The sequence below is a fragment of the Gadus macrocephalus genome, chromosome 4, assembly GCF_031168955.1.
Source record: "Gadus macrocephalus chromosome 4, ASM3116895v1".
Lineage (NCBI taxonomy): Eukaryota > Metazoa > Chordata > Actinopteri > Gadiformes > Gadidae > Gadus > Gadus macrocephalus.
In genome coordinates, this window is record NC_082385.1 from 27207077 (window position 1) to 27231313 (window position 24237).

Genomic DNA, 24237 nt, shown 5'->3' on the forward strand with positions numbered 1-24237 from the left:
TGGTGACGTTCGACTCCATTGGCCAGCACCGCGGACGAGGCATTTCGTCAATATATATATCTATGGCTCATATGACGTTAAGCATTTCCTGGCACATAATGTGACGCTTCAGAACCTAAAACCCTGTTTCTCCCCGTTTTCGTGTGAATGAGAGGCCAAACTGCGTGGAAATATCTGCGGTTTCCCTTCGTGTAAACGGGGCCTCTGTGTTGGGAGCGCTGGAAATAAAGTGGATCGCCCCGTTCAGTGAATGGAGTTAACCGATTCTTCTTTTATATACAACCCAAGTATAGGCAACAATAATTTGTACATTAGATTATTGTTCATAGATTAGAAAACAAAAGGAGATCGTTAATACTTGGGAATAACATGGGAATGAATGAAACGCGCATGCGCATTTAAAAGACAGCGTTTACAGGAAGTGCGTCATTATTGTGCATCTAGGACCCGACCCCGAGTCGATCTGGCAGCCGAGTCAATCCGACACCCACGCCGCGCAACTCATTTAGGCTATGTTATTTAATCAGAATAATAGTGGTTGACGAAATGAAACTTTTGAGGAGAATGCGATACGGAGAAGTTATACTGCAGATTTTTTAAGACACAGATATCAAAATTCAAGACTTTTTCAAGTCTTTTTAAGGTATTATTTCCAAATTCATAAATTCAATGCTTTTAAGACTTTTTAAGACCCCGTGGGAACCCTGGATAGTGCACCACGGAGTATTCGATTTGAAACAACACTGACAACTGAAAATTAGCACACTTAGTGAGTGCGGATAGTGTACTAGTAGTAGATAGTGTACTACTAGTGTACTGGTGGAATACTTCCGCATTCCACCAGTGCTCAGCGGCCAAGCCTGGTATTACAGCTGTTTAAGCGGGCTGTGGACGGGTCCCTCGATTCAATGGGCCCAGAAGTAGATATCTCCGTTCACTCCAATACAAGTGGGGAACAGGAATGTGTCTCCGCAAAAAATGTCTGGATATCAATCAAAGGCTCATAATTATCTTTATGCCATGTATTATTTTTTTAAGTTTCCTCTTTTCAAAACGCCACCACAAGCGTTTTATTAGCCGTTTCATGATATTATTTTTTGCTGGAGAAGGAGGGGTGGGCAACTGAAAAGGAGTCGTAGTGATACAAATGTTTCGGCCCGGCAATCGGGAGGGCTTAGTGGACGGCTCCGTTAACTTCTCATGTCTGAGGTTTTTCCTTTTACTTAACATGAATGACGTACATGGTTTTTAGGCACTGTGGTGACTTTTTATCACTAAAAATGTTTCACTAAAAGTGTTTTAGTGATAAAGGGATTTAGCTGCTGGTTCAGCTGCTGCTCAATGACTCATGTTACTCTCCTTGCGATCATTGCGATTCACCATTTATTGATCCATTTATTCAAAAGATCCAAAGACAAAGAACTTGTGCATTACGGTATCATTTTTATAATATTGTTAGTAGCCTAATAAAAAATTCAGTTCTGTTAGTATTTCATTTTTCATTTGCTTGTTTAGCTATGTATGACAGTTAACAATGTTGGTGTATTACAATTATTTATGTGGGTAGGCGGCTACTCCAACCTCGTTGCTGATCGATATGTAACCATTTATTTGTATATAAATTATTGATTGCATTTTTCGTAAATAGTTGGAAGGAATCCGTTTCTTAAGCAATAACATTGAACTATATTTTTTTCTAGGCCTACATACATTAACTATGTTGTTGGTGATCACACTGAACCAGGCAACCTGTCCAGGGTACCTACAATATATATATATGTATACCTATATTAGGTATATGTAAATATGTCGATTGTTATTTTCTATATATATATATATATATATATATATATATATAAATAATAGAAAATAACAATTTACCCCAACCCCGTTGGACCTTTTCTTTTCATAGCAAATCATATACAGTGTTTCCCCTATATGCACCTAGCAGCGGCGTATCGCCGCTGCTGAAATATGAACGCCGCTACTGAATTTATTTTTTTTTTAACAAGAGGAGGAGAGCTTCATATTAACGGAGGAACTTCCGCAGATTCAGAGTTTGCGGTTAAATAGATCAGTGAAACATCGTTGCGACACAATTGAGTGTAGTAACCCAGAGAACCAAACGAGCCGTCTTTAGCGAACGGTGAATTGAATTGGCTTCTACGAGCAGTCGGCTTTCAGCCGCGAGCTTAGGGACCGTCTGCAAAGTGCAAAACTGAAATGCATTGGCTTCTACGAGCAGTCGGCTTTCAGCCGCGAGTTTAGGGACCGTCTGCAAAGTGCAAAACTGAAAATGACCACAATGGTAAAATTTCAATAGCGTCGCCATTATTGACTCTAGAGCCCCAAAACTTGTTCCATAGAGGCATGGCCTCTTTATCGTCCTACTACAACCTTTAGTTTTGAAAAATATATCACTTATTTTCTAAGATTTTTTATTTAGGAACAATTTCAATTGCGTTGCCATTATTGACTCTAGATCCCTAAAACGTTTTCCATATGCATGGGCTCTTTATGGTCTTACTGCAACATTATGTTTTGAAAAATATATCTACTTATTTTTAAGAAATTTATTTTTAGCAAAAATGTCAATATACATTTTTTTTAGCAACATTTTCAGTAGCGTCGCCATTATTGACTCTAGAGCCCCAAAACTTGTTCAATAGAGGCATGGCCTATTTATGCTCCTACTACAACCTTTGTGATTGGGAGAGGGGAGGGAGTGGAAAGATGCATTGGTTTGAGGCACAGACCTTTTCGATTGTTGTAGTATTTGGGTTATGGGATTTTCATGCATAGGGTGTTTGTTGATCTAAAATATTTTTGGTTAAATAAATGTAAATAATGGTTTTAAAGATTATGCTTGTAATATGTTCAATCTCTTCTTATTTCCCCTGCTCATTACTGTGCACAAATGTACTGTATGTTGCCAGCAGACACATAGAAACCTCCCGGCAGGGTGCGCTTTGCGAGCACACAAAAAAAATTGCTTGCGAAAAACGTAACATTTCACCTCCGCTGCTGCAACTCCATCCTAGGGGAAACACTGAGATAGATAGAGATATATATATATATATATTTAAGCAATAGATCACGCCAGGCTGTGGTATGTGCACATTATACCACTGTTAAGGGGCGTTGTCCGGCCCCGACGCGCAGCGGAGGGCCGGCGACCCCCTTCACAGTGGTATAATGAGCACATGCCACTGACTGAAGTGATCTATTGCTTTTATACAACGGTTACTGTTATGGCGAAACGAAAGTCATAGACACACTACATTTAAAAAGAAACCAAGAAAGTCAAAGTAGCCGTTTTATTAAAGACTACCAAAAAGTAGTCCCTCCTGGCTGCCTTCAAAATGCACGACGGTCGCTATGCAACACACTTTAGCGTCCCTCCGAGAGAAGGCTCCGATAGAGCGGTTCGCCGGCAATTTATCCTATGGAGCAGTTCACTCGCCGTGTGCCTAAGCTTTCGTTAGTCTCTCCATCGCCTTGCTCACTCCCGGAGTAACAACATTTACACCCTCTCCATCATCCAACATATGTTTTACTTTGTAACTGTTTCTACTTCCAGGCGCGGAGTGATATGCAAACTTTCACAAAATGATCGGGCGTCATAGCAGTTGTGTATACGCTCATTATACAACAGTTGGGAACCAATCAGATCGCTGGATTTAGGTCCCCCGTTGTATAAATATATATATATATATAACCTCTGGTCCTCACAAGTGATGATTATAAAGGTCAGCATTAATAATCGTTCTAATTATTAATGGTAATTTAATGGCACAGACGATCCAAAAACCCAGTTGACACTAGATGGAAAAAGTGTGTAGTACAAAGCGTGACGCAGCTTTAACTTCTTCGCCACCTTTAGATTTTGTTATGTACGATCATTCAAAAACACCATGTTGTTAAACATAGACATTTGAACGAGGGAACCGGAGCAGAGGCGGGACTTATTCTTCAGAGGTCTATTGTGACGTAACACGACTATGTAGCACTACTAAAGGCATAGTGCTAAAACAGCCAATGTTTGAACTACATCAGCCAATAACATGTCTAACACCTGAGAGAAACGGAATTCAAACAAACGTACTTAAGCAACATTTGTAGCGGTATCGTAAATCACTATGTGTTTGATGTATGGTGCGTGCCCCCTTTAAGGGAAGGGGGCGTGAGACCCACCTGGGTGGCGACGCATGACTTAAGGAACGCACCTCTGGCTGTGCGTGGTTCTGTGTTTGGGGAAATAAATCCTTCTCGTGGTATTTTCACCGGCAATCAAGTCTCCGTCTTCATTTCATTACGATCTCCTACACATTTTTCGTTTGTTGGCGGTAATACGGTTATAAACAAAAAACTTCACGTTCTGCTATTCTGTTCTCAAGTGCTTCAGGCTCTGCCTTTAACACCTTTCCCAATCAGTTTTTGTTGGCAGTGTAGGGCTGCACAATATATCGCATTTTTATCGCGATGACAATATTGGCGTCCCACGATGACACGTAGTGTTCCCGCGATATTTTCGCGATATATTTTTTGTTTTGTTATTTTTTTATTTTTTTTTTATTTAAATTTAAAATTTTAAATAATGCGTCCTCAAAAAAAAGAAAAAGAAAAAAGAAACGAGCCCCGCCCATGCAGTAAACGCTCTACCTCCACTGCAAAGCAAACCAAGCGCTCCCTGTACACCTGTCTGCGACTGCGTGGGTCCGGCGCGAAGCGTGAAAACAGGGGGAAGGGGGGGGGGGGGGCGTGGCCTGGCGACAATTTGCCGCTGAGCACAGTGTGTGGCTCCTACCACAAGGGGGTGGTAGAAATTCGAAAGATTTATTTTTCAATGAATAATCGTGGTAAATAATCGTGATATCAATATTGATCAAAATAATCGTGATAATCATTTTGGCAATAATCGTGCAGCCCTAGCACAGTGCAAGCATGTATTAATGCCTTTATGTGCCTCTCGACGGCCTTTATCTCTGATGGCTGCCATGGTGTCCTTTTGAGTGGAGCCTTACCTGTAAATGAGTAGAAAAACAGATGTTTACATTAAAGTATCAGGAAGGAGATACAGTTCCTATAAGTTTTAAGTCCCGCATCAACAATCCTCAGTGATTTGCTCATTAGTTCACCTTATTGTAAAGTGTCAACTAAAATTTTTTTATTAACTTTTTATTGTATAACATGCCACACTTTCATTTAGGGACTATAATATTAATTCCTTATTTTTTATTTTTAGTAACTAGCATTATGTCTTCGTTATTATGGCAGCTTTCTTTTTCTTATTTAACATTTTTATTTTCTTGTCATAATTCTTTTGTCTGCAATCTTTCTTTCATCTTCAATTAATATATGTCCTATTATCTGTTTGTCAGTCATCTGTGAAGCACTTCGAACTGCACTAACCGTATGAAAGGTGCTATAAAAAAATTATTGATCGGAGTGTTCCGCTCTCAGTCTGTTGGTTGACTCCTGCATTAACATGCATCTAAGTAGCCATGAAAATTAACGTCATCACAGGGACAAACAAATAGGTTAGTTGAACTAAGCAAGATGAACTATGCCTCGCCTAGAAAGCAGACGAGACCAGGCGGTGGTGCAGTAAAGCTGCGATCGAGTCAGTTTACATAAAAAAGAAACAGACCGATTCCTGCAGCCTTCAAAGAATATACAGGAAAACTTAAGTCTTAAGTCAAGAGATATATCCTGTTATATCCACTATAAAAGCAGCAGTAAATAAGTTTGCAATTACTATCAAGCGCACAAGATGTTTAACAAATTGAACCTTCATTGAACAACATGAGCCTAATATTATGACATAACATTTGTATTTTCTAGATCACATGGTGTTTGTGGTCCAAACTAAGAGTGAATCAGCATCTACTGAGCATCAGCAGAGTGAGGTGTCTGCACAACGCCCAAAGATACTATCTATCCCAGTCACAGTCTGTTCACCTTAATGCCACCTGGCAAATCATATAGAAGTATCTGCTGACGTACAGCCAGACTAGAGAGCTGAGAAGATTGACACTCCTTCATAAAAATGTTTTCATTTTTAATATAACCTCAAATTTGTACACCTTACGTTGTCCGATAAATTACGTTACTCCAATATATAAACCAAATATATATATCATCACCTTGGATGAATAGCTCACAGCACAGACTGTAGAAGATGCTCCATCTTCTGCTGGTGGCAGTTTGCGTCTCTGTTTTGCTGGGATTTTATTCCCCTCCGTTGCTCCAACAGTTTCCTCTTCTGATGATTCTATGAAATTCATTAACCACTTAGTCTTTGGGCCATTTTTTTGTATTTGCACTGCGCCTACTCTAGAGAGCACTGCTCCTTCATAGTATGACCTCTAATCACATGCTTGGTCCCTTTGGAAAGCTGGGAACCTGTAGAATCTTATGACATTATCAGAATAACTATCATTTGCTGTCACAGTGCTGGGAAGACTACAATATTGTTTTTCCTCCCGGCCGGTTACAAACAACTCCAAAACCAAGCTGATTGTAGTAGCCTGGATAACCCCATATCCCTTGCAAACACTACTGAGCCCTAGCCCTAGGTCTTGTGATGCTGTGTGTAAAAGCAGATCAACAAAGCATAAAAGATGAAGTCTCCAGCTCCTTTTATGTAATGATATGTCCATTTGTTCTGGTCAGGGTCCTTTTGGAGACTCCAAAAAAGACCTTTGGCTACCCAAAATGCGTACTGTAAACAAAAGTGAACCCAAACATGTAGAAGCATAATCTTGGTCTCAAATGAAAGGTTACCCTCTGGGCTTTCTTGTGAACCATTTAGATAGCATATTAGATGTTCTGATATGTAATGAGATGGGTATAATCAGACAATTTTTATTTATTTTTTTGCTATTCCGCCTATGCAATTTTGACAAAAAAAAGCTCAAACAAAGTGTTTTGGCTATTATTTTTACTTAAAAACTGAAAACTGCAATGGTATAAACACTAAAACTGAAATAGTAAAAATGCTATAAATAACAATGTGCAAATAAACAAAAATTAGTACAATTACCATAACAATGTGAAATCAGGGGTCTCAAACTCAACTTACCTGGGGGCCGCTGGAGGTAGAGTATGGGTCAGGCAGGGCCGCATCAAGTATTCCACAAAAAAAAAAAGGTGCACAACTGACCCAATCTAAGTTAATGATCAGGCTATAATTAGATCACGTTGGCTATGTTATCGTTGACAACAGGGGACATTTCATAGCGACTGGTTGAAACTGGGACATTTTAGCGTCCTTTGGCTTTTGTCGGGACTCAGAACACGCAACTCAAAATTGGGACTGTCCCGGCAAAACCGGGACATCTTGTCACCCTATCACAAGTGATAAAAAAGCGTTGCAAGCCACTCAGCAAACATGTGCGTTTGACAACAACGCGCGGGCCGCACTAACACTAAACTTTGATGTCAAGTAGGGGTAGGGATGGGGATCATTAATATTTATTGATATCGATACCATTTTCGATACTCCTTAACGATCCGAGTCTTTATCGATACCACTATCGATACTTTTCTATTAATTGTTGGAAATACAACGTGTTTTTAGTGATGAGGAAAATATTTAGGAAATAAATAATTGTATTTTAAATTAAATATGTAATTCTTAATACATATTGACATCAGTAGTTTTAATTATATATACTAAAATGATTACACTATACAGCACTATACAATTGTATTAGTAATACAGAAACATGAGTAATACAGTATTACTCATGTTTCTCACCAAAAGCTCAATTTACCGTTTCTCTGTTACATTTGAACTAGAGCTGTCAAGCGATTAAAATATTTAATCGTGATTAATCGCATTAATGTCATAGTTAACTCACATTAATCGCGATTAATCGCAAATTCGTTTTCTATGCTAGATATCCCTTGATTTCTTTGTCCCATTAATTCTTCTCGTTTTAATTCTCTTATCAACATGGTGAAGTGCATCGGCTTGCCTTGTGCAAATGATTTTTTATTGATAAAAACATTGGCATATACTGATCAAAACAGGAAGATACAAAAAAAGAGCCTATAGTGCAATTAAAATCTAAGCAGTCGTTTAGACTGCTTTGAACAAATGTCATTTGAACATTGTCAGGCTACTGCTTCTTTGTTTTGAGCCAAAGAAATTTATTTTTTTATTTTTTAATTTATTTTTTAATAAAAGATTTGCGTTAATCGCGCGATAAAAAATTTGACGCCGTTAAAATTGGTTTGCGTTAACGCCGTTAATAACGCGTTTAACTGACAGCTCTAATTTGAACGCATCATGATAACCGTCGTTTTACTGAGCCAACCTCAACACATCACACAGCACATCTGAAACTTTATTTACTTTTTAAGATAACTAGCTTGTATGCTACCGATTACAACACCGATTTCACAATTGGATTACTATTTTTAACTGACGGGACTAGCGACAATGTCTATGTGTGCGATTACCGTTCGTACTTTGAGTGGATGATTAAGACAGCCCCGTCTGTGGTGCGACAGGAGACGGAGGAGACAGGAGGAGTCTTTTCAATTCGGAGACAGTCGAAGGTACTGCATTTGGCCTTTATTAGATGCACAATGCTAATGTACTTGGCCATTGAGGTTGTGTTCCCCCCTTTACAATAAATGATTTTCACCCTTTTTAGGGTGAAGATGCACCCGTTTAGGCATCTTTCAAAATGTTCATAAAACCAAACTCACAAAAGTAAATAAAAACAAAACCACACACGAGCGCGCAAATCAACCACTTGCTTCACACTCGCACTCTGGGGAAGAGCCTGCTAGTTTACGCAAACCTCTTGCGCATTTGTTTTCTCAACCACACATGAGACAGTGTTTGACATGCTGGATATCGTCAGAAAGGTCTTTTCATTGGCTATTAAGATATCTAAGGCCCATCCCTGACCCTTGCTGTCTGCTGGTGTAGCTGTCAATCAAAGTATACATGCCCCGTTTTGATAGTGATCGCCTCATCGGCTTGTAATGGTACGGCCACACCAACCGCGTTACTCGCGTTGGATAACGCGTTTAACGCGCCTAACTTGACGATCATTGTGTGTCACAAAAATGGTTCAACGCGCCTAACGCGCCTTGTGGCTGCGCTGGATTTAGGAGTCCGAGGTAGGAAACCCAAACGCTGCCGTGTTTGGGTGCATGATAGAGTTTAGATCGGGTTAGATTAAATAATCTCGGATATAAATAACAATAATCAGGTTAAATAACTTCACATGGTGTGTCTGGTGTGTTTCCAGCATTCGTAGTGTTGATCAGCAGGTGCCATGCCGTAATTCCGACGTCTCAATGGTCCGAAATATTTCCCATGCCACTATGCCGACGGTTCAATGTTCCGAAAACGGAACCCATTGGTCCGAAGGTCCGTTTGTCCGACTTTTCAAAAAGGAGGCAATTCCACATGTGTGATTATGAAACCAAAAATAAAAGACGATGTAGGCTAAGTTCCAGCAGTGCACTTCACCAATCCAGACCATTGCTGTGGGCTTCAACGGTCACAAGAGGTGAATTTATGAAGCGCACGTTATACAAGGACTACTTTTCTCGTAAAGAAGTCAAACGGTGAGTGAAAAACAAATACAATTTTTATCTTTAGTAGCTGTGTGTGGGCCTATATTTTTTAAAAAATGTATGATGACTATATGCTCTGTAAGGTGACCTTGGGTGTCTTGAAAGGCGCCTCTAAATGAAATGTATTATTATTATTATTATACGTGTTGTTTCCTGTGTTTACAGTGGGCTTTTAGCCTAAATCATTTCGCTGGTATTGATTTAGTCAAACTTATACCTCATACCGTGTACTTAGTCGTGTGTGTGTGTGTGTGTGTGTGTGAGTGTGTGCGTGTGTCCGGCCTATGTCGTATTTTGGAGAGAGAGTGAGAGAGAGCGAGAGAGATATAAAACTCTTTATATGTAGGCCTATTCGGCCGTCGGCCTAATGCGCCTCCTTTTTGAAAAGTCAGACAAACAGACCAATGGGTTCCGTTTTCGGAACATTGAACCGTCGGCATAGTGGCATGTCGATCTAATGGGAAATATTTCGGACCATTGAGACGTCGGATTAATGTGTTGTCGGTAGGGCTGTAACGATACGCGTATCAAACCGAAAATCACGATACTCAAAGCCACGAACCTGTCTCGCGGTGTGAGAAGGCAGAAGCGCGATATGCCCTTTCTAACTCTTCGGTCAAATTGTCAGATTGAAATTTTCTAATAATTTGTCTAAATAATAGTCTGCTGACAGCTCCCCCTCCTATCGATGCCGTAAATATGTGACGAGATGCCCTCTCTGTGATCACAGCTCTCCGTGGCTACGGAGGATTGCATTTCTCCACAGCCGTCGAAGTCCTCATATGCGAAATGAACGACATTTATCCAGAGTGGGCCAAGCGCGAAAAAAATTGCCTGTGTGATCCTGTCTCTATTGTTTTGTGTGATTTGACTGGCAGTTTGTCTGCTTATAGGTCGGAATGAAGCGGCCACCGATTATTGACATGATGGGTACTTTATTCTACCGGACTCGTTCGCTTCTTCACTAGACACACGCGCTACCGCTCGCTCTCCTCGCTCGTCCACTCACTCGCTGACGTCACTCACACTGCCATTCTCCCGTACACACATATGCTACTCGTAACACTATGCCTCGTTATTGCGACGTTCATGTTTTTCCTCATCTATTGAAAGTTAGGCTATTAAACATGTTGCATTCTATACGGCCTGATTATGTCATTATTTAAGCTACATAGCCTAATAAGCGCTAATAATGATATTTGAATAAACCAACCAAACAGTTAAAGGGGCCCTATTATGCCTACCAGCAAAAAGCATCCTCCAACTGCAATCTTTGGTTATTTCTTTATTAATTTAGCTATACTTTAATAGTATTGTTTCGGTTCAAATCTGTTCAGTTTTCCAAATTATTTGTTATTAAATGTTACATTAAGATAATTGGCATTTAAGTGTTTAAATAAAATGCTTTTTAAATTTAAAAGAATCGTGGGATGTATTGAACCGTGGGTCAAAAATCGTGATACAAACCGAATCGTGAATTTGTGTATCGTTACAGCCCTAGTTGTCGGAATTACAGGCAGGCCCCGATCATGTGCGATATAGTCCACCAAGACGTTGAGGTTGCTTAGCAACCAGAGACGCTGTCCATGCAAGTGAATGGAGTGTTCCCTCTTCGTCATAACTATCAAACCAAACATCCTTCACATTCACCGAGCGAACATTATGAAAGTAAAATGCACATTTCTCGCTAAAAATGTTTACATAAACGCATTTAATGGCGTAACTATGTTACTATTTCCACCCAGAATAAAGAAAGATGTCGGCCGTATGCTTCTGTGCAAGCGTCACTACTCTCTGCCAGTGACGTCGGGTCAAGCTCCACGCTGATTGGCTATCGCGGCCAAGCGTCACGCGTTGGAGGGTTGAAAGTTCAATCTTTTGAACTCCGGGCGTTGGGCGCGTTACTGCGTTTACGTGCGTAAGTACGTGCGTCTGCCGCGTCTAACGCCCCTAACGCAACGCTTCAACGCATGTAACGCGTCTACGCGCCTATACCAATGGTTATTTATGCAAAAATGCCGATTTTCAACGTCCCTAACGCGAGTAACGCGGTTGGTGTGGCCGTACCTTAAGGCTTGCAAACAAGGAAGTATTGGTCTTACAGACATGTGTGAGGTCTCTATGGCTGAATCCGAATACTCATACTTGACTGCTATATAGTATGCATTTTGTAGTACGCCACAAATATAGCGCGTCCGAATGCTCAGTACTAGGGCTGTAACGATACGCGTATCGAAACCGAAATCGCGACACTCAAAGCCACGAACCTGTCTCGCGGTGTGAAAAGGCAGAAGCGCGAAATGCCCTTTCTAACTCTCCGGTCAAATTGTCAGATTGAAATTTGCTAATAATTGTCTAAATAATAGTCTGCTGACAGCGCCCCCTCCTATGCCGTAAGTATGTGACGAGATGCCCTCTCTGAGATGACAGCTCTCCGTGGCTACGGAGGATTGCATTTCTCCACAGCCGTCGAAGTCCTCATATGCGATATGAACGAGATTTATCCAGAGTGGGCCAAGCGCGAAATAAATTGCCTCTGTGATCCTGTCTCTATTGTTTTGTGTGATTTGACTGGCAGTTTGTCTGCTTATAGGTCGGAATGAAGCGGCCACCGATTATTGACAGGATGTGTACTTTATTCTACCGGACTCGTTCGCTTCTTCACTAGACGCGCTACCGCTCGCTCTCCTCGCTCGTCCACTCACCTCGCTGACGTCACTCACACACGCATACGCACACTGCCAATCTCGCGCACACACATATGCTACTCGTAACACTATGCCTCGTTATTGCGACGTTCATGTTTTTCCTCATCTATTGAAAGTTAGGCTATTAAACATGTTGCATTCTATACGGCCTGATTATGTCATTATTTAAGCTACATAGCCTAATAAGAAGCGCTAATAAGGATATTTGACTAAACCAACCAAACAGTTGAGGGTTTTTGCCTACCAGCAAAAAGCATCCTCCAACTGCAATCTTTGGTTATTTCTTTATTAATTTAGCTATACTTTAATGGTATTCTTTTTGTTCAAATCTGTTCAGTGTTCCATATTATTTGTTATTAAATGTTACTTAAAGTTAATTTGTATACAAGTGTTTAGATAAAATGCTTTTTAAATTTAAAAAAATCGTGGGATGTATCGAACCGTGGGTCAAAAATCGTGATACAAACCGAATCGTAAGTTTCTGTATCGTTACAGCCCTACTAAGTACGCATTGTGTAGTACGGAAAACGTTTCCGAATGCGTACTACCGACACAGTATACAACGGAGTTCACTACGCTATCCCACAATGCAACCGGAGTCTGGTAACGAACGAGAAGAGATGGCTGACCCGACAGCACCAACAGCGGCTCCCGCAAATTTCGAAATATCGAAATGTAAGTACAAGTATTAAATGTTTCTTTAATTTAATAATTTTTTTAATTTAATAGCAGCGATGACAAGCGGAAAACAGGTAACTTATCAAGGTAATTTTTCCGGCATTTGAGGGGAGATACGTCATCTCCAAACATCTGGTGGAGTTTCGGCGGTGTTCGGAAGCGTTCGGAGGCGTTCTACGCATAGTTGTAGTACGGTCAAGTAGTAGACACTGAACAGAAATAGTATGTACTAAGTATTCGGATTCAGCCTAAGTCACCGTGAGACCCTGGCGAACACAGTGGATTCCATGAATCAGACGACAATAGCGGAATTCAAACCCTAAATCACAGTTTTCTACAAAAAAACATTGCAGCGTTTCGGTTTTCTATTTTTCGGCTGCTTTGTATAAGATGGCTAGTGCATATACACAATGTAATTAGACTAAAATAATATTGATATTCAATTTCTGTGGAATCTTATGAACATTTCAAGACCCAACATGAAGTATGAACTCATTGCTAAGGATATCCACAACGACGATAAAGTTAGAATGCAGGGGGTGAGGGGGGCTATTTTGACCTAAGACACTAGGATATTTTTGATCTATATTCGCTAAACATATTTATTCTAATGCTGGGACGACGCGTCGACGTAATCGATGACGTAGTCGACGCGAAAAATGCGCGTCGATTCAAAAAAATAAATAAAAACAAAGATGGGCGGCGCTGGAGCGTAGTAGCAACGCGAGTGGCTCCTCAGACTTTCATAAGTGCAAGGCGCCACGCACTCGTTCCTCTAAAGTATGGGAATTATTTAATGTAAAAGGAAACGATTCTGTGATATGTCGTCTTTGCAAAATGGAGATGACTTTCCATTCTAGCACCTGAAGAGGCGCCACCCGGTAGCAGCTGCAGATGACCGAGCACCGTAGAATTCTAAGAATGCATTACTTTGCACTTTTATTTTGGAATTTAAAGGCAATAAACATGTATTGAAATGTTAAGGAATTCAAATTCATGTAAATCAACATGTATAAATTGCTATTAGTCAATTAATGGGGAGATAATCTATAAACAAATCGAACTGAAAAAATTAATCGTTAGATTAATCGATGCATCGAAAAAATAATTGCTAGATTAAATCGTTTAAAAAATAATCGTTTATCCCAGCCCTAATTTATTCCACCAAATGGTTGACATTGGATGACATTCCTGAGATTCTAAGCTTTCAAACGGTGTATGACATGACTATATCACTCAACTGAATGATGCCGAAAATTGACCCAGCGTGTTGGGGGGAAGGGGTGGTGTTGGTGTAACTAAAACTTGCCCGCCGGCGGGATTTGACGATTAAGTGGTTAACATAATATTTTAAAAAAGATATGTCAAATATGCTATAACAATGCAGACCAAAAACAAACACAAAACAATGCTGCAAGTCTCTTGGGTCTAATACATGCCCACACACCAGTAGTTGCCTGAGAAGGAATTATACTGTCAAATTTTGTCAAATAGACTATGCCTAGTGGGGACATTTCACACACCTGTACGTTCTCGGTTATCAGATACTTAAAATAACATTTCACTGAAACAAAACCATAAAATGTGCATTGTGGGGACGTCGTGAATGTCCAAGACTTAGGGATGGGAATTGATAAGAATTTCACGATTCCGATTCTGCTTATTGATCCGATTCCTTATCGATTCTCTTATCGATTCTCATTGGGTGAGAAAATAAGTATAAATGTGTTTTGTTTGTATTAAATCTCTTTAATATCTGATCAGAAGTGTGTCTAGTATTAGGAAATTGTACAGTTTCAAATCAATTGGTCTCAACAAAAAAATATATGTTTGGCTTTTTAAGCCCAAATGCCATCATTATGTGCCATAAAACTAAAAACACAGACTGAAAACAGCCAAGTAAGAGCTTGTGCCTCTTGGAATGCTAACAGTGCTCATTTGTATTCAACTTGTAACAAAATTCAACTGACATAAACATGAATGAAGTATTGATTAGACAGACATTTATTAGATGGGCCTACCTAATAAACCGTTGGAACTAGGGCTGCAACAACGAATCGATAAAATCGATAAAAATCGATTGCTAAATGCGTTGGCAACGAATTTGGTCGTCGATTCGTTGTGTCGCGCGATTAATAAGTTACTCATAGGCGCAGCACTGTTTACAGCCAGCCGCCGACAGGTTAGTTCATGGTTCATGCACGTCCACCGCGAGCTTTAGTGTGAGCGACCACAGCTTGTATTTTGGTCATGTCTTAAAACTGGACTGTAGGCCTACATAAAAGTGTTGTACCTCCACTGTCTTTGGGTTAAAAAAAACTCCTTCAACTCAGTATCCGTCAAGTCCAACCGAAAACTCTGTCAGCTGCTGCTGCTGCAGACGTTGTGCAGACGGGCTCGGAGTCGGCACCGCGTGCATCAACAGTCATTCAAAGCAGCGGTAGTAATCACACAACCGGACGGTGTAGAAAGTCCCGTCAGTTAAAAATAGTAATGCAGTTTTTAAATCCATGTTAAAATCGGCAGGATATAAAGCTAGTTAGCTTTAAAAAAAAAAAACTAACCAATGGTCACAAACAGTGTCAAATGTGATGTGTTCAGGTCGGCTCAGTAATATGATTGATGCGTTCAAATGCAACAGAAAAAATAAAATAATAATTGAGATTTTGGTGAAAACTTGTTTTCCCAGTAATATAAAATAGATAGTAAAGATAGAATTATGACCTGTTTAATGTCCTATCTTGAACTATCATCATCTTATCAGCAATTAAAGCAATATTACAAGTTCTATTTCAAGGAGTCTCGAAAATGTTATCAATAGGTTTGACCGGTTAACCATGGACATCCCTTGTATACATATAAAAGTATATCATATATTGTATGTTTTTTTTTGTGTTACCCCAGTTATTTTTTTAGTTATTTTTTTATTATTTAATATTACTTTTAATAGTTCCGGGACGTTGGAGCAATAACCTGGTGTTTTTACACTTCAGTCTGCACTGTGAATTTGAAGTAATGTTCCGTTTTTGAATAAAGATGCGGCAATTCCAAATGTTTCTTTTTTTTATCCGATTCATCGATTAATCGAAAAAATAATCTACAGATTAATCGATTAAAATAATCGTTAGTTGCAGCCCTAGTTGGAACACACAAGACCGGAAACCATAGCAACGCCGGTAAACAAACCCCGAGAAGCCCAATCCCTATGAGAGCTCCCCACGCTACGGCCATCCGGAGGCGACAAAGCTGTTGGGCGTGATATTATACAATTATATTATATTATATACTATTATATATAGAGCTCTGGGAGTCGCAAACTGCAACAATCACTTTCTCCTCCATGCCGCAGTTCACCCCGGACTGCGCTGCACTGAGTTTGACTGTTGAACACTGATTGGCTGTTACGTTACACATGTCACTCAGTTATCACGCTGTTGAACGCTGATTGGCTGTCATCACAACAAAAACATGTTGCCGGTTTTCTCTCCCGAAAAATTCGCCCCGTCGAGTTTGGTGTGAACGCACAATGAGATTCTTCCTCGTTTGCTGCGTTCTGAACCAAAACAACGCAGCGCGTGTGTGACGTCATGACGCATTTGCTGCGACCGGAACCGATAAGCGGAATCGTTAAGCAGGCTTGCCAATGATTCCAAGGAATCGGTTGACTCGGCACCGGTTCTGAACAAGAACCGGTTCTCGATTCCCATCCCTACCAAGACTACAGCGACATTTTGTCCCGGGAAAATGACTCATCACTGTTTAGATGTGTCCTAAATATCCCTTAATCATTAGCCTTATACAAGCATTAGAGAAAACAGTTTGGCAGACCTGATGCATAATAGATTCCCCTCATAATTATCAAATTATATTAATTTACCTGCTTAAAGAAAACAAGAGCAGACGTCAAAGGTGACTAGAAGACACTAGAGGTAATTATTAAGTGATGGATATGAATTACCTGGTGACCAGTGTCCTCTGAACTGGCAACTTCATCCCACTTTGGCTCTGACATGAGCACAGGCTGGGAGCTCACATAGGTTCACATAGTCATCTGCAATTTGATACAAAAAGTAAATCAGTCAATTTCATGTAAACACTGCATAATATTTTATTATTTTAATACATTTTCTAAAGGACATGTCTCTTGGGTCAAATACATGCCAACACAGCAGACTAGTGAGAAAGAATTCTAGCATCATATCTTGTCCTGCTTTGTCAACCTCCGTCTGCTGTCAAATAGACTATGCCTAGTGGGGATATTTTACACATCTTGAATAAACCCTGCTGAGTGGGGACATTTCACACACCTATACGTTCTCGGTAATCAGATACTTAACATAACATTACACTGAAACAAAACCATAAAAGGTGCATTGTGGCGACGTCGTGAATGTCCCAGATTACAGTGACATTTTGCCCCGGGAAAATTACTCATCACGGTTTAGATGTGTCCTAAATATCTCTTAACCATTAGCCTTATACAAGCATTACAGAAAACTGTTTGGCAGACCTGATGTATAATAGATTCCCCTCATAATTATCGGATTCTTTTCATTTACCTCCTTAAAGTAAACAACAGAAGACGTCAAAGGTGACTAGAAGACACTAGAGGAAAACATTAAGTGATGGACATGAATTACCTGTTGACCAGTGTCCTCTTACCAGGCAGCTTCATCCCACTGTGGCTCTGACATGAGCACATGCTGGGAGCTCACACAGGGCGTGTCAGGTTCACATGTAGTCATCTGCAATTTGATACAAAAAGTAAATCAATTTCATGTAAACACTGCGTAATATTTTAATACATTTTCTAAAGGACATGTCTCTTCGGTCAAATACATCCCCATACACCAGACTAGCGAGAAAGGATTCTATGGTCATATTTTGTCCTGTCTGCTGTCACATAGACTATGCCTAGTGGGGACATTTCACACTTCTTGAATTAACTGTGTTGAGTGGGGACATTTCGCACATCTGTACGTTCTCGGTTATCAGATACTTGTACTGAAACAAAACCATACAAGATGTATTCTGGGGACGTCGGGAACGTCCCAGACTACAGTGACATTTGGCCCTGATTCAGATGCCTCCTGAATATCCAATGTTTTAATATACAATAGAAAAAATTATTGAAATTGATTTATATCGTTTCAAATAAAGATACCATCAATCATTAAGTTATTCCAAGACATTCTTGAATTGTATATACCTTAAAGGGGTAGTTCGGAATTTTGGACATAGGGCCTGATTCCCAAGTGAGCATTGGTATTCTATATCACTGGAGACAGTTTTCAACACATTTCATACAGTCCTTCTAGTTGCAGAGTTCGCTCGTGCTAGGCTAGCGCAAGTCAACGGGCAATGCTAGCCTGCTATTAAAAGTCTTTAGTCTTACCCACTCCACAGTACACCCGAGGTAAATCAATTATAACGACAGACTATAAATCTAAATGTCTGTTTATAGAATAATGTTAGAAATAAAACCAACCTTGCATTGCATTGCATTGCATTTTGAGGGAATTGCGGGGTCTCAGCAGCAGTGTTTATATTCCTGTACGTAGGCTACGGCAGCGGCGGACTGATACCTAGGTTACCTGCCGCTGTCATTGCTACAAACGCAGAGTACAGTGAACGAAGGAATTCTATAAGCGTATTCAATTAACAAGATATGCCCACGTTTGGAGGAGTTAGCGATGCATCTGCTTTTGAAGACGATGAGGAATTTGTTGTATCCAACGAACCGTACATGTACGAGCCGGTGTTTTGATGTCCAAGCCAGCAGCAACAAGCCACAGTTGAGTCCTTTCTGGATCTCGCACTGGAAATTGGTGGAAACTTTGTGGTGCCCATCTGTACCGTTTATTTCTACAATTTTCTTCACACTGAACCATCATGTTGCCTAGCGCTTCTGTCCCACGCTTCTCTGTTTACGTTCTTCTGTCGTGATTCGGTTACAAACCTAACCAGCGCATAGTAAAATTCCGCTTCTGCTGAGAGAGTAGTCCCTCGATGATTCATGCAATGCAAGGTTAGTTTTATTTCTAACATTATTCTATCAACACAGACATTTAAATCTATAGTCTGGCGTTATAATTGATTTACCTCGGGTGTACTGTGGAGTGGGTAAGACTGTTTTTAATAGCAGGCTAGCATTGCCCGTTGACTTGCGCTAGCCTAGCACGAGCGAACTCTGCAACTAGAAGGACTGTATGAAATGTGTTGAAAACTGTCTCCAGTGATATAGAATACCAATGCTCACTTGGGAATCAGGCCCTATGTCCAAAATTCCGAACTACCCCTTTAACACTAGTTGTGACACGTACCTGCTTTCGCCCTGGGCAGTCCTCTCCTCCATAATTATATGCAATTTCTCCACCTTCTTTTATGTCTTTGAGAGCAAAAAGACAAGAGGTGTGTGCTTCCTGCAATGTCTATTCTCTTCATCTTGCAATTGGCATGTCTGTGGTCATCGTTCACCAAGCGGCCGAAAGAACCATCTTCTCTCGAGGCGTCAATGCTCTAAAACCACAAATAAAAATAGAGAAAATTGGAAAAAATATTATTATTACTTTTCATTAAAACATCATTTACTAGCATGCAAGATCACAGTTTTACCTGAGTTTTTGATTGAGTAAGCCTATAAGTTAAAGGGGACATATTCTACCCCCAGGTGTGACTGTGATTAGCCATCCAAGCCGTTTCGAAAATCTGCCCCATATGACATCACTAGTGGGTAGGGCTGTGCAATTAATCGAATTTCGATCGCGATATCAATTTTGGGGTCAAACGATCTCCAAACTCGTATAATCGAGTTGAAACGATTAATTTGACATTTTCCATTTTAAAGTAGGCCTAGAGAGTTTATGAAAGTTTATGAAAGAGACGCGCATGCGAAAGCATTCAACGCGGCGAGAGGGAGTACAATCTAACAGGGCTGCTGCATCAGGAAGTATGCCGTTGGCAGGAGGCGGGACATGCCAGTGAACCGCCAATCAGCAGCATCGACTGTTGACAGACATGTTGGAGTAGACCTACCGCGTGGAATCTAAAGTTTCAGTAACGTTACAGTTTGATGAACGATAACAAGCTCCTATAGCAGACTTTAACTAAGAGTTCTTTAAGGCAGAACTGCCAAGTACATCTTGTATATGTATTTCTGTTTAACAACAATATGATTTTTATTAGCCATGTGTTTGTTATGGCTTTGTGACTTTTAACTTTGCTATGGAGAAATGCTGGGACCGTTGTTCTCTAGACATTAAATAGGTTAAGTTAATTTTGGATACTTATACGTGTTTCTGTGATATTTGATTGTCTTAATATATTGTATTCATGAAATGTTTTATAAAAATCAAATGTTAGATTCAGAATGTTGTGGCAGACAGTACACTTACACACGAAAAAGGTTTTATTTTGGATACTTATAATATACGTGTTTCTATGTCATAATTGATTGTATCAATAAATGCATGTTTTCAAACTCAAAAATAATCGTTTGAATAATCGTGATATCAATATTGACCAAAATAATCGTGATTATGATTTTTCCCATAATCGAGCAGCCCTACTAGTGGGTGTGTCCACCGAGATCTGTGCTGGATAGATCAGTCTACCAGCCTACCCAATGGACTGAAGTAAACGTTGCTCATCTATCCAGCACAGATCTAGGTGGACACGCCCACTAGTGATGTCATATGGGGCAGATTTTCGAAACAGCTTGTAAGGCTAATCACACTCACAACTGCTGGTATAATATGTCCCCTTTAACGTCACAATGGATTCCGGAAGGTTGACCCAAATGCAGGGGACAACAGGCAGAACATTTCCATAGATATTAGGGATGTCCCGATCCGATATTTGGATCGGATCGCACCGTCATTCATTAGGCCTACAACTGAACGCTGCAAGCCTACTGCACCACCGAATAAATTATATTCTCGTCGTCATCGTCCTCAATGTTCTCCGGTTCAACCAAAGCTACCCCAGCCTTAGCTGCAATGTTGTGCTACATAGCTGTCACACATATCACAGCGCATGACTTGGCCAGCGAAAACTGGAGCCCTCCGCGCTCAGGTTTAGGACCGCGGCGCATACGCGTCCGGTGGAATCCCGGTGTCACTGAATTCGGTATACTCTCAGAACTACGAGTGGGACCGACACACCTATATTGCTATTGCAATTTTATTCAGTCTCTCCAGACTAAACGTTCTTGTTTAAATGTTTAAAAATAAATGCGACTTATACACCGATGCGACGTATATATGTTTTTTTCCTCGTCATGGAGCATTTTTTGACTGATGCGACTAATACTCGGGAGCGACGTATAGTCCGGAAAATACGGTAACCTAATTAAGTTGGCTAGTTGTTCTTAAGAGTAAAACCCTTTTCAACATGAGTAGTACAACAAAATAAGTAAATATCTTTAATCTTTAATACATGCTTGGATCGGCCGGTATCGGTATCGGCCGATGCTAAAAGCTACAATATCGGTATCGGATCGGAAGTGCAAAAAGCTGGATCGGGACATCCCTAATAGATATATAATGACTAGATATCGCCTGAGCTGCGGTGTTCAGTGGAACATATGCGTCAATGGTAACAAATAAATTGTAAAAAGACACACCGTGTGAAGTTATTTCTTAATTTTGGCTAGTAGCCGTGTAATAAGCGGGATAATGTATAGAACGTCGCCGGTCATTATCGCAAAATAAGCCCCTTCACGGCGAAGCAAGACAACTCCACTTTTGCATCGGTGTCCTGTTCGCCCTTTTCCCGATAATGACCGGCGATAATTATCCCTTCGACACATATAAATGTCGGTGTTGAAAGATTAATGTTAGAAATAGGGATGCAAACAATTAATCGATTATCGATTAATTGTCGATAAGAGATTACTCGATTAAAATAAATTACTTGCAATTAATCGCATTTTTAACCCGTAATTCCCCAACCGTCCACGTGAGGGCGCGCTTGACGCCAGACGTACTTGACGCACACGCGGGAACACACGCGGGAACACAAGCGGGAACACAAGCGAAGCAGGACAAGACAAACGAAAAGCGGGACACTGACACGATGAAGAGGGCAAAACGGAGTGCAGTATGGAGCCACTTTAAGTTGGTTAATGACGACAAAGACGCCAAATGCACAATATGTGGAAGTATTTTAAAGAACAACTACAACAATTACAATTACAACAACAACAATTACCACCTAAATGTGTCACATTCAGAAGGAAATTCAGCTTCTCAGAAGAATTGCCGCTTATCAACGATCATCGATCGATAAGATGAAACAACTATCGATTAATGATTTACTCGATAATTTGCATCCCTAGTTAGAAATAAAACTACCCTTTCATTGCATTTTGAGGGACTTGTGTCTCAGCAGCAGCGTAGTTTATACTTTCCTGTAGTTGGTAGCAGGCTACGGCAGCGACGGATTAGTAATTATTGGATTTGTTTTGTGTAAGCAAGTGTAACAACTTCAGTATAAGGTAGTATAGTTAAGGTGCAATTTAAAATCTTACCACCATGTTTTGCCTCCCCACTTGAACGCGAACAAAAATCCAGAACATGCAGGGTTGTAAATTCTTCTTCTCTTTTGAGCTTCACCATCGCTTATCAAATCTCCCCTGTATTCCACTATAAAACTCCTTTGGAGAATGAACCTATGGCAAACACCCCAGACCCTGCAAAAAAAAAAGAACGAGATCATTAATTAAAACAGGAAAATTAAAACATACAATTGTCTGCCTGTCACAACAGATAAAGAGTGACAATAAAACATAAATTGGCTTCCCAAGCAGTTTTGCAATTATAATCATGTTTCTTATATACAGTATAATGCTTGGGTATTGGCATCAAATACCGACATACGTAACCTCTCTTTACTGGTCAATCATTATATTAGAAATGACTGGAAGATTAATGTTTTTTATTGAATACAGAATAAATATACAAAATAGTTATTTTGGTAAAGTGCATATTTATGCTGTCAGATTTCACTGTGACCTTTAAAATCGGTCTTGGTTTATTCTACTGTATACTGTAGAACAGAAAACTCAATGAGCAAAATCACACTCTGATTTAACCAATCTACAGTACAATAATAAGTGTAACTAAATAACATTCTTCAGACCTGCTTATCTAATGGAGAGAGGAATTAGATATGGTATCACTTTAAGACACGTGTTTTGTAATTTATTATCCACCGTTTATATCCATCCATTCATCGATAGATACCATATGCCATAATTGTACCTTTTACTGCATTGATGTACTTTACTGCATTGATGTGTCTTTAAACCGACATGGTGACAACTGACAAGCATCTGTGAGGGGACTGATTCTTGGTGGCATTTCAAACTGCAGAGAAATAAAAAAGTGAGATCGATTTGACTTCAGTTTTAATTAACTCATACTACATTAGATGCATTCAAAGTTGGTAGCTGAATAACACATTTACATTTTGCTAAATGTTAAGCATTTTCTACATTATTTTCTTATAACATTATATTGCTGCACACAGCTGAAAAGCCAGCACCTGTTTATTCATAGTAGACAGGGCTCTGCCGCTGGGGCTCCGGCGACGGAGCCCAGGCTGCGGATGCTAATGCTAACTAGCTAACGTAACATGTGCGTTTGGCTAGCAGTCAACAAGCAGACCGTTTTAAAACATAAATAAACGGCTATATTATGCATAAAGCTCTTACTATTACCCAATATTTCAAGACAATTGTTAAATACTTACTGAACACGCCACTTGCTCCGGGTAAATCCTTAATATGCATCGAATTCGACGGTTTCACAGAGATAAAAGGCTCTTCTTCTAGGCAGAGGTTGAACCTGAAGGTGCATTTGACTTCCTGTCTGATTTCACATTAAAAGCAAACGGCCAAAGTCACAAGCCCCTTGCTAGCATTGGAAGAATGTATTGTTTGGACTCTTAGAAAAATAAGAAAACAATCGGGAATATATGATTAATCTTATTATTATTATGGCAAAATACCATATCTATAAATGCTAATTCACTAATAAGAAACCATGTTTTATTGCTTTTACAAGATCAAGCAATATATTCTTTCAATCCAGCACTCAATTAATTATAAAGCAATTAAAATTCCTTCAAGTTGTATTTTGTATTGAATAAATAAAGTTTGAATAAAAATTTAATTAAAGAAGCCCTTTACTCACCGCCATTCCACCAATTGACTATAATTATGCCGCAACGAGAATCCCAGCAATTT

General features: G+C 39.9%; 1 protein-coding gene and 1 long non-coding RNA gene across 2 annotated transcripts in view; one reads left to right on the forward strand and one right to left on the reverse strand.

Annotated features, from left to right (window-relative positions):
- Nucleotides 1–24237, forward strand: part of LOC132455474 (cilia- and flagella-associated protein 47-like) — a 79150-nt gene that overhangs the window by 8018 nt on the left and 46895 nt on the right. The window lies entirely within an intron of this gene.
- Nucleotides 6162–22864, reverse strand: LOC132456476 (uncharacterized). Its single transcript, XR_009525483.1, has 4 exons — nucleotides 22519–22864; nucleotides 19313–19506; nucleotides 17630–17734; nucleotides 6162–6265 (listed from the first exon to the last, which is right to left on the reverse strand). It is a non-coding gene; the product is annotated as an uncharacterized LOC132456476 (long non-coding RNA).